Source organism: Pteropus vampyrus, unplaced genomic scaffold, assembly GCF_000151845.1.
Source record: "Pteropus vampyrus isolate Shadow unplaced genomic scaffold, Pvam_2.0 Scaffold287, whole genome shotgun sequence".
NCBI lineage: Eukaryota > Metazoa > Chordata > Mammalia > Chiroptera > Pteropodidae > Pteropus > Pteropus vampyrus.
In genome coordinates, this window is record NW_011889068.1 from 1,239,213 (window position 1) to 1,248,903 (window position 9,691).

Consider the following 9,691-nt stretch of genomic DNA (forward strand, 5'->3'; position numbering starts at 1 on the left):
GAAAGAGAACTCCAAAAGATTAGCAAGGCTACTCAAGGAAGTAACGTGTCTCCCTGAGACTGGGGCGGCAGAGAAGTGCGCTGAGTCGCTCCAGGCCAGAGCTGGGCCACAGTCATTGGAAAAGCAGGAGATGCTGCTCCAGGGTGCAGGTGGGTAGAAAAACCATGGCCACACCCGCAAGCAGAAAACTCCTCTCTTGAGAGCTAAGAAGCCAACCACTGGGGTCCTGGCATGATTCACTGGGAATCTAGTCTTAGAAGTGCTAGGGAAACTCAATGGGAAGCTATCTTTAAGGGGCTGTGTAACTTAATGGGAGTAGATGCCATCGGAAGTCTCCCAACCCCACCCACTGATGGAGACCAAACAGGAGGAGCAAGAAGCAAAACAGAAAACAATGGAAGAAGAAAAGCCCCTTCCTCCTGCAGTGTCCCTCCAGTGCCCTCTACTGGCAAAGCTTTTAACATCATGCTGGCCGCAAAGGAGAAATAGTTAAGGGCTCTGACCCATTTTCACAAGTTAGGTAATGATGTCAGAACTTGGAGCCAAAAGACAATAAATTGCTGACGGGCACAAATGTTTATCTTTTATGGTTATAAAATCTTATTGACAGCTGAGCCATGTCATATACTAGAATCACTTTGCCCTCCCTATTTGACTTTTTGTTTTCTCTTGAATTAATAACTGACTTTGTTGTTTTTGCTTCTATAATTGTCATCAATCCTCAAACTCTCCCCTAGTTATATAAATCTCCTCTCCCATGGGGGAGCAATAGTCTCAGTCCTAATTCTGGCAACATTTGGAGCTATGACCACCATTCAGATGAGGCAGACATGGCAGCAGAGACCATCGTTATTATTTGAGAAGTTTATGCATCTTCAGCAGGATTTCCCACAATGGCCTTGTGGCCAATTCACAGAGGCTACTGATTTCTCTATCATCTCCTTTCCCAAGGGTGATCTTATATATGCTGTGTCCTCTCCTACATTAATCCACTGCTCTCGCAGCTTCTCAGCATCCCGCTTACTAATACACAGCCGTAAATATGGGTTATAAGCATGAACAGGGAGGCAAAACATTGTATTAAGGACAAGGAGAAGAACGATCGTGATGTAATTGTTCAGACTCAGGCCATCAACCTCCAACTCCTTGAAAAGATCTCCAAACCTTTCTGAAATTTCCAAAGAAGTCATTCTCTTTGTACCAAACTTTCCACTTCCTTCAAGACTATCATTCTCGATAAATAAACCATGTCTTATCAAGTTGTACTGCTTTTTTCTTTTAATCACTAGTACTAGTACATATCTGAAAAGTAGTACTCATAACAAATGGATATAATTTCAACTATTTCTCATAGAAAATGCATATAATTTCAACCAACCAAAAAACCTATAACTAGGCTGGCTCTCATCACTACTGAGTTTTGAACAACTGATTTAGAAACAAATCTTTGAAATTCAACTCACTTGTGGATTGAAAACTGCTCATTCGCAAGGTCTGACCACGAAATAGTAAAATTTGCTTTCACAATATTAATTAAAATGTACCGTGTAGGCAGTGCACTCGGTGGTCCCCAGTAGTGCCCTGGATCTGTCTCTTGCTTCAACAGTGTATGGACAGAACAGACCCATGGATGGAACAGACCCAGGGACACCCCTTCTTCCAGCCTTCAATCACCCTCCAACCTCTTTTCCAGTAGCAACCTTCAAAACCTTCTCAGCCATCCTTGCCTCTGAGACCAGCCAACGCCATGTTTCAAGCTTAATTCCTTATTGCCTAACAAGCATGAGCTCTCAGATCCGTCACAATTATTCCACCGAGGTGGAAGCCGCCGTCAACCGCCTGGCCAACCTGCATCTGCGGGCCTTCTACACCTACCTCTCTCTGGGCTTCTATTTCGACCGCCACGATGTGGCTCTGGAAGACGTGGGTCATTTCTTCCGCGGGTTGGTCGAGGAGAAACGTGAGGGCGCCGAGAGCGTCTCTTGAAGATGCAAAGCCAGCGTGGTGGCCGCGCCCTCTTCCAGGACCTGCGGAAGTCTTCCCAAGAGGAGTGGGTAAAACTCAGGATGCCATGGAAGCCGCCATGGTCATGGAGAAGAACCTGAACCAAGCCCTTTTGGATTTTCATGCCCTGGGTTCTGCTCGCGCAGACCCCCATCCCTGTGACTTCCTGGAGAGCCACTTCCTACATGAGGAGGCAAAATTCATCAAGTAGATGGGCGACCACCTACCTGACTGACCTCTGCAGGCTGGCCAGCCCCCAGGCTGTGCTGGGTGAGTATCTCTTCAAAAGGCTCACCCTCGAGCATAACTAGGAGCCTTTGGAGCCCAGAGGCTTTTGAGGTGTCTGTCCGCATGCCCCTGGTGTTGGCCTTGTGCCTGAGCCTCTCCTTGCAACCAACAGACAGTCTTCTAACCATCCTGGAGCCCTCTCCTATGCCTTGGACCAAATTGAGACAATAAAGCTTTTTGCAGAAAAAAAAAAAGTATCGTGTGCTATTATACCATATCTATAACACATAAATTTATGTATTAACTTAACGAATCTATATTACATCTAAAATTACTTATATCACAAGTATTTGTTTTGTTGCCATGCATACTTATCAGTCCCTGGAAACATAGGGCCGAGGCACATAGTAGGGGCTTATGAAACATTTATTGTATTAAATGGAAATTTTAATACAATTGAATAGTTAATCATTAATATTTTATGCTTGTACTTTTATACGCTGTTATAACTATTAATGTATAATATACCGGTATTGTGTGTAGCTATTAATTAGCAAGTCTGTTTCACAACATTTAGAACTCATCCCTGGAGTCTGAAACTTCGCCTCAACCTTTCAGTCCCAGACTCAACCATTTCATGCTGGCCATGTGCAGGACACTGAGTGGCCTCCACAGATAAAGCCTAAGGATTTTAAAGTTCAAATATTTAAATAGGTTACTTCCACAGATAGGTTTTATTCTCACTGGTTCTGAAGGTCAAATAACTTTAGGATCCAAAGGAATGTGAAAAATGAATTGATCGTAAATTGCCATACATGGAACGTTGTTCAAACCTAAAATATTAAAGAAACTCATTATTTTCTTAAAAAATCAGCTTTCCTTGTTGCTCTTTTACTGAACAAATGGATTTACCAGAGAAACAAAAAATAATTTTCTGCAACTAGCACAGAAAGGGAAAGCAGAAGACAAGTTCCAACAGGCTGATATTCGATGATGGCAAACCCAGGACTCCTGTCTCTGGTTAAAGGTTTATGAGTTTAGAGATTATTTTGAAGCTGTATTTGAAGAATAAAATGGTAACCAGAGTAATTCAAGTGGGCAAAAAACAAAGTCAGACTTTACCTCAAATTAGATTCCAGATTGATTAAAATATGAATGTAAAATAAGGCAAATACACAAAAGTTTAAGAAGAAAGTGTACATACTTGTTTATGAATCTCTGGTGAGAGAGGCCTTTCTAAGCTAAATATATCATCGAAGGCAAAAAGCAAAATGAATATGATTGACAGATTTGACCACATGAAAACCCAAAATCTTCCTATTATGGACTGAACGTTTGCGTCCCCACAAAAGTCATACTTTGAAGTGCTAACCCCCAATGTGATGGTATTTGATGATGGGGCTTTAGGGAGGTAGGTAGGGTTAGATGAGGTCATGAGGGTGGGCTCTCATCATGGGATTAGTGCCCTTATAAGAACAGACACCAAAGAGCTTGCTCTCACTCTGCCATGTGAGGACACAGAAAGAAGATGCTGTCTGCAAGCCAAAAGGAAGCTCTCGCCAGAAACTGAGCATGCTGGGACCCCAATCTTGGACCTCTAAACTTCATGACTGTGAGAAAATAAATTTCTGTTATTTAAGGCACCCAGTTTATGGTATTTTGTCATAGCAGACTAAGCTGACTAATATACAAGGAAATTTTAAAAACCAGAAATGTGGAAAAAACTATTTGCAACATATGTAATAGGCAACATGTTTATAACTCCAAAATATATAATTTTTTTTTACAAGTCAGCTAAAAAAAATACAAATATCCTAACAGCAAAGTGAGCAAAGGACACAGAGAGGTAATTTATGGAAGAATGGCCAATTGCCAATACACAAAGGAAGATGTGCCCTATATCATTACTGTGATGGGCAGAATAATGACTCCCCGAAGATGTCATGTCCTGATTTCCAGAACCTGTGTATGTGTTACCTGACATAGCAAAAGAGATGTTGCAGCAGTGAAGGATTTCGAGATGGGGATATTGTCCTGGGTTACCTGGGTGCGCCCAAAGTAATCCCAAGGGTGCTCATGTGTGAAAGCGAGGCAAGAGGGTCAGAGTCAGAAAAGGAGATGAGGGTAGAAGCAGAGGCTGGAGTATGAGCCGCGCAGCTGGAGGAAGGCGCCACAAGCCGAGGAGCGCAGGTGGCTTCTGGAAGCTGGAAGAGGCAGGGAAACAGATTCTCCCCTTGAGCTTCGAGAGAAGAATGCAGCTCTGCTGGCGCATTGATTTTAGCACTGCAAGATCCACGTTGGACGTCTGATAATAAGTTTATGTTGTTTTCAGCTACCGAGTTTGTGGTAATTCATTACAGCAGCAACAGGAAACTAATACAATTACTAATCAAAGAAATGTAAATTAAAAGAAGGACATTTTTGCCTTCGGATCAGTATTAATGAAAAGTGTCGGTGTGGGGAATTATAGACACATATAGGCTTTTGGTAGGAGTGTAAATGAATATGCCTTTCAGGAGAGGAGTCATTTGGCAGTAGGTATCAGATCTTTAAACATGAATACTCCTTGACCTAGCAATTTTACTCTCCTTCGGCCGTGTCCTGAAGCACTGGATTTCTAGCGGCATTTAGTGACAGAATACCTCTCTTTTCACACCAGGCAGAACGGAGGGGAGAACCTGTGATTGCAGCCGCAGGGTTAGGGCTCAGAGTCCTGACACTCGGCCTTCGCTTCGCCCCTGCAGGAACCCCTCGGGCATTTCCAGGCGCTCCATGGAACACACTTTGAGAACTATTTTCCTGGGAGACTAACTGGACAAGCAAACCAAAGACCTCAACACATGAGGATGTTTATCAGCATTGTTTATATTTGCAAAAAATTAGAAGCCTACATGTCCCTCAAAAAAGTGATGTGCTACGGTTTATTTATAAATAGTTCATGATACTATCACCTATTAAAAATGATGACATAGATTTATATTGACATGGAAAGAGGTATGCAATTTACTGAGTGGGAAAACAGACTGTAAAATTGCATAGTAAAATTCATTTTTTAAACATATATACAGACATGTACAGAAAAGATGCTTAAAGGGATACAGATTAAAGCACTAACAATGATCACCTCTGGGTGGCGGAATTAAAATGACTTACTTTTTTCTTTACACCTTATGTATTTTAAAAAGTGAATACATATTGCTTTTATAATCAGAAAAATATCTGGTTATATCTTGAATAACAATAAGCAACAAATGAATGGAGGGCTGGAATGTGTGTGGGGGAGGGAGCGGGAGAGAATGAGAGGGAAGCAGTGGAGTGATATAGAAAGTCATTTTACGTGAAGAATTTTGAACAAAGCCATTAGCGTTGGATAGCTTTCATGTGCCCAGCTAACTCAGATCCCTTCCTTGCCTCTTGGCTTCCAGCTCTATTTTCCAGCAGAGGTGCACTGGAAGAGATCAGAACGTGAGCATGAGATCAAGCTCCTTACCTATGTCAATGCCAAGGGTGTGCTGCAGGCTGCAGACTATATCCTTCCAGCAAAGTCCACAGCTCCTGTCCAGAGGCCCCGTCCATGCACCAATCCCCCTAGGTCCCTTCCTCTACCTGCTTCAGGTCTAGTGGTAGTGAAGTTGCCTGCTTTAGTTAGCCCTAAAGAAATCACTCTTTTACCATTTTCTATAGCTCGGTTAATTTTCTATTTTGCATCTCCATTCCATTCGGGAGGCAACACTTAGGATCGCTTGGCTTGGGACTTACTCCCCCATCTACTTTCCCCCTGTTTCCTATCTAAGCAATGGGGAGCTTTCTTGATGTCGAGGCACTGGGTGGGTAGAATGTCATTTGGTCATGCAGGCAACTGATGGGACACCCCATGCCCTACCCTGTCTTCATTCAGCAATTCAAAGGGTTCTGTGTTTCCTTCTACCACCCTTGGGCACTCAGAAATAATTCTGCCATTCCTGTGTTATCCTAGGGTGTAGAAAACTGGGAGACTGTCTAAGCCCCATCTGTCAGGTCACATATACAGCCACTTCTTCTCTAGGTCTTACCACTTCCTTAGGACTCTGCAAGGGAACATGACACAAGCCCCATTGCTTCCCCCACTCTGAGTTCCCATAATTTATCTTGCAGTCTTCCAAGCTCTCAGCCTATGGTATAGGCTACAGGGCTTTGCTCTCTGAGACCCACAAATCCCCACCCTGAAACAGTCCCCTTGAAGCTCTATTTCCCCCATCCAGGTGAATTTATTTTATAGTCTGTATCGTGGGGAAGATTTCTCATTGTATATTCTTGGAATAGTTGGTTTGGTAGTTGCTCAGTCTATACATGTTCATCTGTAAGGGCAATTTGATAGTAATAATTATGAAATTGGTGCAAAATCGAATCACATCAAAAAAGTTGAGCATCATGATAGGTGAGTGTGTAGAGGCTGTTATTAGAGTCGTTATATCTTAATTGTCTCCTTTACACACTGTATTCAATTATTTAAAGCTTTAGGAAAAACAGGCTTAACGTAAGCTTATGGTACTTTTTATTGAAGATAATACTGTACTCCTACAAATAAAAAAAAAATGTGCATTCTTTTTCTATCAAAATAACTTAATCCAAAGCCTCCCAGTTGGGGTACAACAAAAGTTTCACAATTAGAACTTTTTAGTCATTTAATTGGAAAGAATCCGCTAGGCCTGCAGATATAATTTTCTGCCACTAGATGTCTCTGAGTCTTAAAGTAGCACAGTAATGAGGTTTTTGTCTATTTATAACACAGATCACCTACCTCCTCGCTACAGAGTTTCATAATCCTCTTATGTAATACTCGGTTGTCAGCTACAGTTAATTGTCAGTTGGGAAATGGGCAGGAGGGACCCCCATGGGCTCGATGTCCCCAACACAAGGCCGGAAGTGTTGAGAGAAGGGTCTGTGTGACCATGCTGAACCCAACTCTGAAATTTGTCCATGCATTGGGCAGTGAAGGTATAGGCAGGGAAAACAAAGAGCCACCTTGGCATGTGACTGGCTGGATGCAGAGACCAAATAATCTTTTTTTTTTTTTTTTTTTTAGTTCGGAACCAGCAGAGGAGCTAGTGGGCTGAGTAATATCTCAGCCCTACTTTCTCCCGCGGCTGCAGGCACCACTTAAAACCCTGACACCTGCACACCTCCTTCCCTCCCCACCAGGGAACATTAATAGCCAGCAAAAGCCACAGAATTCTCAGTTCTCTCATGCTCCAGACTCGTGTAGCATGTCATCAGGACATGTCATCTGTCTGTTTTCTATGGTGTTCCCATGTCCGTGTCTGTCTGCCAGCTTAGACAGAGACTCCCCGAGGGCACAGACCATGCTAGCTCATGTTTGCAAGCCCTATAGCCCTGCATCCTGTGCTTTCTACACAGTAGGTATACAGTGAGTGTCTGTTGAAACTAATGTGTGATCATGGTATAAGAAGGCTGATGAACTTATGCGTTGCTGATGAATTTTTGAGTCTTAAGAAAAATACCTCAAATCCTCCAATAACAAATCGCCTTCAATGAATGGTCCTCATAGTTACGTAAAGGCTGATTTATTCAGCTTCTGCAAGCCTGTCATTTCAGTGCAAGGGTTAAGTGTGTGAACTCCGAAGTAAGATTGGGAAATATCTCAGTTCCAGTATGTATTAGTTCTGTGACCTTGTGGCAGGACATAGTCAATCTCTAGCTCAGTTTTTGGCTTCTGTAAAATGAGAACAATAATGTACCCATTTCATAGATTTATTGTAAAGATTCCATAAGTTAACGCTCATTTGCACGCTTAGCTCAACTCCTGGCACACAGTAGTTTCTCAACAGTGGTTATGGGGCCAAAATGAGAATGCCTCTGGTTCAAACCATTCTCTGTATAATTTGGACAAATTACCTAACTGCTCTAGGCCTCAGTTTCCTCATCTGCAAAGTAGGGATAATACTACTTAACCTCACAGGGTTGGTATGGGAAATAAGTGAGACAGGAAGCTGCCAACACACATTAGCTGTTAGCAGTAACTTTCAGCACTTACGACATTAAGTAAACAGCCTGTGGATAGGTCGTTCAAGAGAACAGGATGCAGTCATTACGCTAACATTCACCATACTGGCAAACCTCTACCTTTTCTTTAACTCCTTACTTTCGTATAATTTTGTGAAGTATTTTTATCTTTATTATTCTATTTGGATCATAAAACGTCTCCAGCCCATTTTAATCCAGAGGATGGTGGTGATCTGTGAAACACGTGGTTGCCGTCTAGCCACCAGATCACACAGGAGAGCCAAGACCGAAGTCCGTGGCAGCAGGAAGGAGCACTCAGGAGCGACTTGCAAGCTGGGTCTCAGCTGGCGGTTGCCGCCCTCTTCTGCTTGGTGGGGTTGTTCACGTCTCTCCTGAAAATACAGTGAAAGCTGTAAATACTCACCCAGAAAACTGTACGTGTGGACACCATTGTCATAGAGTTTACACAGGATCAGATTGAAATCTATTGCAAGCTATATTTTAGCACCCTCTTCAGTTATTTTAACAAATATTTAATATTAGTGGTGGTAGAGAGAAACTGATTTTATATTAACAAATCTCACGTATCCGTTTGTACCTGAGATTAGAATTTATCATATACATGCAGTTTACTTGAGCCCATTTAAAAGTTAAATAAATGACTAATTTCTGGTTGTCAATGAGAGCAAGTGTGGAAACCTTAATTAGTGGGCATGGTTTTTCTGAATTACTCCAGTGCCGTTTGGGGGCACTTCACTGATGAATACCTCAGCGCCTGCTGACCTGCTCACCCTTTAATCCACATTCGGGTTCAGAGGCCCCGGTTAAGACCAGATAGTACAGGTTTAAACACCGAGGAGGCCATTGTAGGTCTTCATGTGTGCAAATGCCTTGTTTTTCACCTGAAGTTGATAGTGATAGAAAAACCGGACCAAGGAGGGGGAGAGAACGATAGAAAATTGCGGCTCTACCTGGAAGCCAAGGAGGGAGAAAACAGGTTTCCGTGGAGGCTTTGAGAAGAGGCCTCGTGTCAGACGGGGCCGCCTCGGCGCCCCAACACGATCTCCGCAATGCCGGCGTCCCTGAACGTCCGGCCTGGGCAGCTCCCCTCTGCCACTCTGACCACGTGTCTAGTTTTGACTACTAGGCCAGGCACAGGCTCTTTAAGACCGAAGGGAGCACGCCGACGGGGCCGTGCAGCACGCTCATTCCTGCCTCAGCTGAGAGGGGTCTTGGTGTCAGCTGACATAGGAAGCAGGTCTTGGACGTCGTGCCCAGTGGGCTCTACTTCCCGGCCTTCCCCCTCCCCAGCCTGTGAGAGGATGGGTGTGGGGCGGGTTGACCCAGAGGACAGGGGGAGTTTTTGCATCAGTTTTCAGAGCCAGAAATCCATGGGTCTAACGTTATGAAGATGTGGTTCATCCCCAAACACAGAATGGTGCTTGTCAGCAAGTTC

The 9,691-nt window shown here is 43.4% G+C and overlaps 1 pseudogene; it reads left to right on the forward strand.

Annotated features, from left to right (window-relative positions):
* The first annotated feature begins 1,763 nt into the window (after positions 1-1,763).
* LOC105302906 lies at positions 1,764-2,315 on the forward strand (annotated as a pseudogene).
* The last annotated feature ends 7,376 nt before the right edge of the window (positions 2,316-9,691 follow it).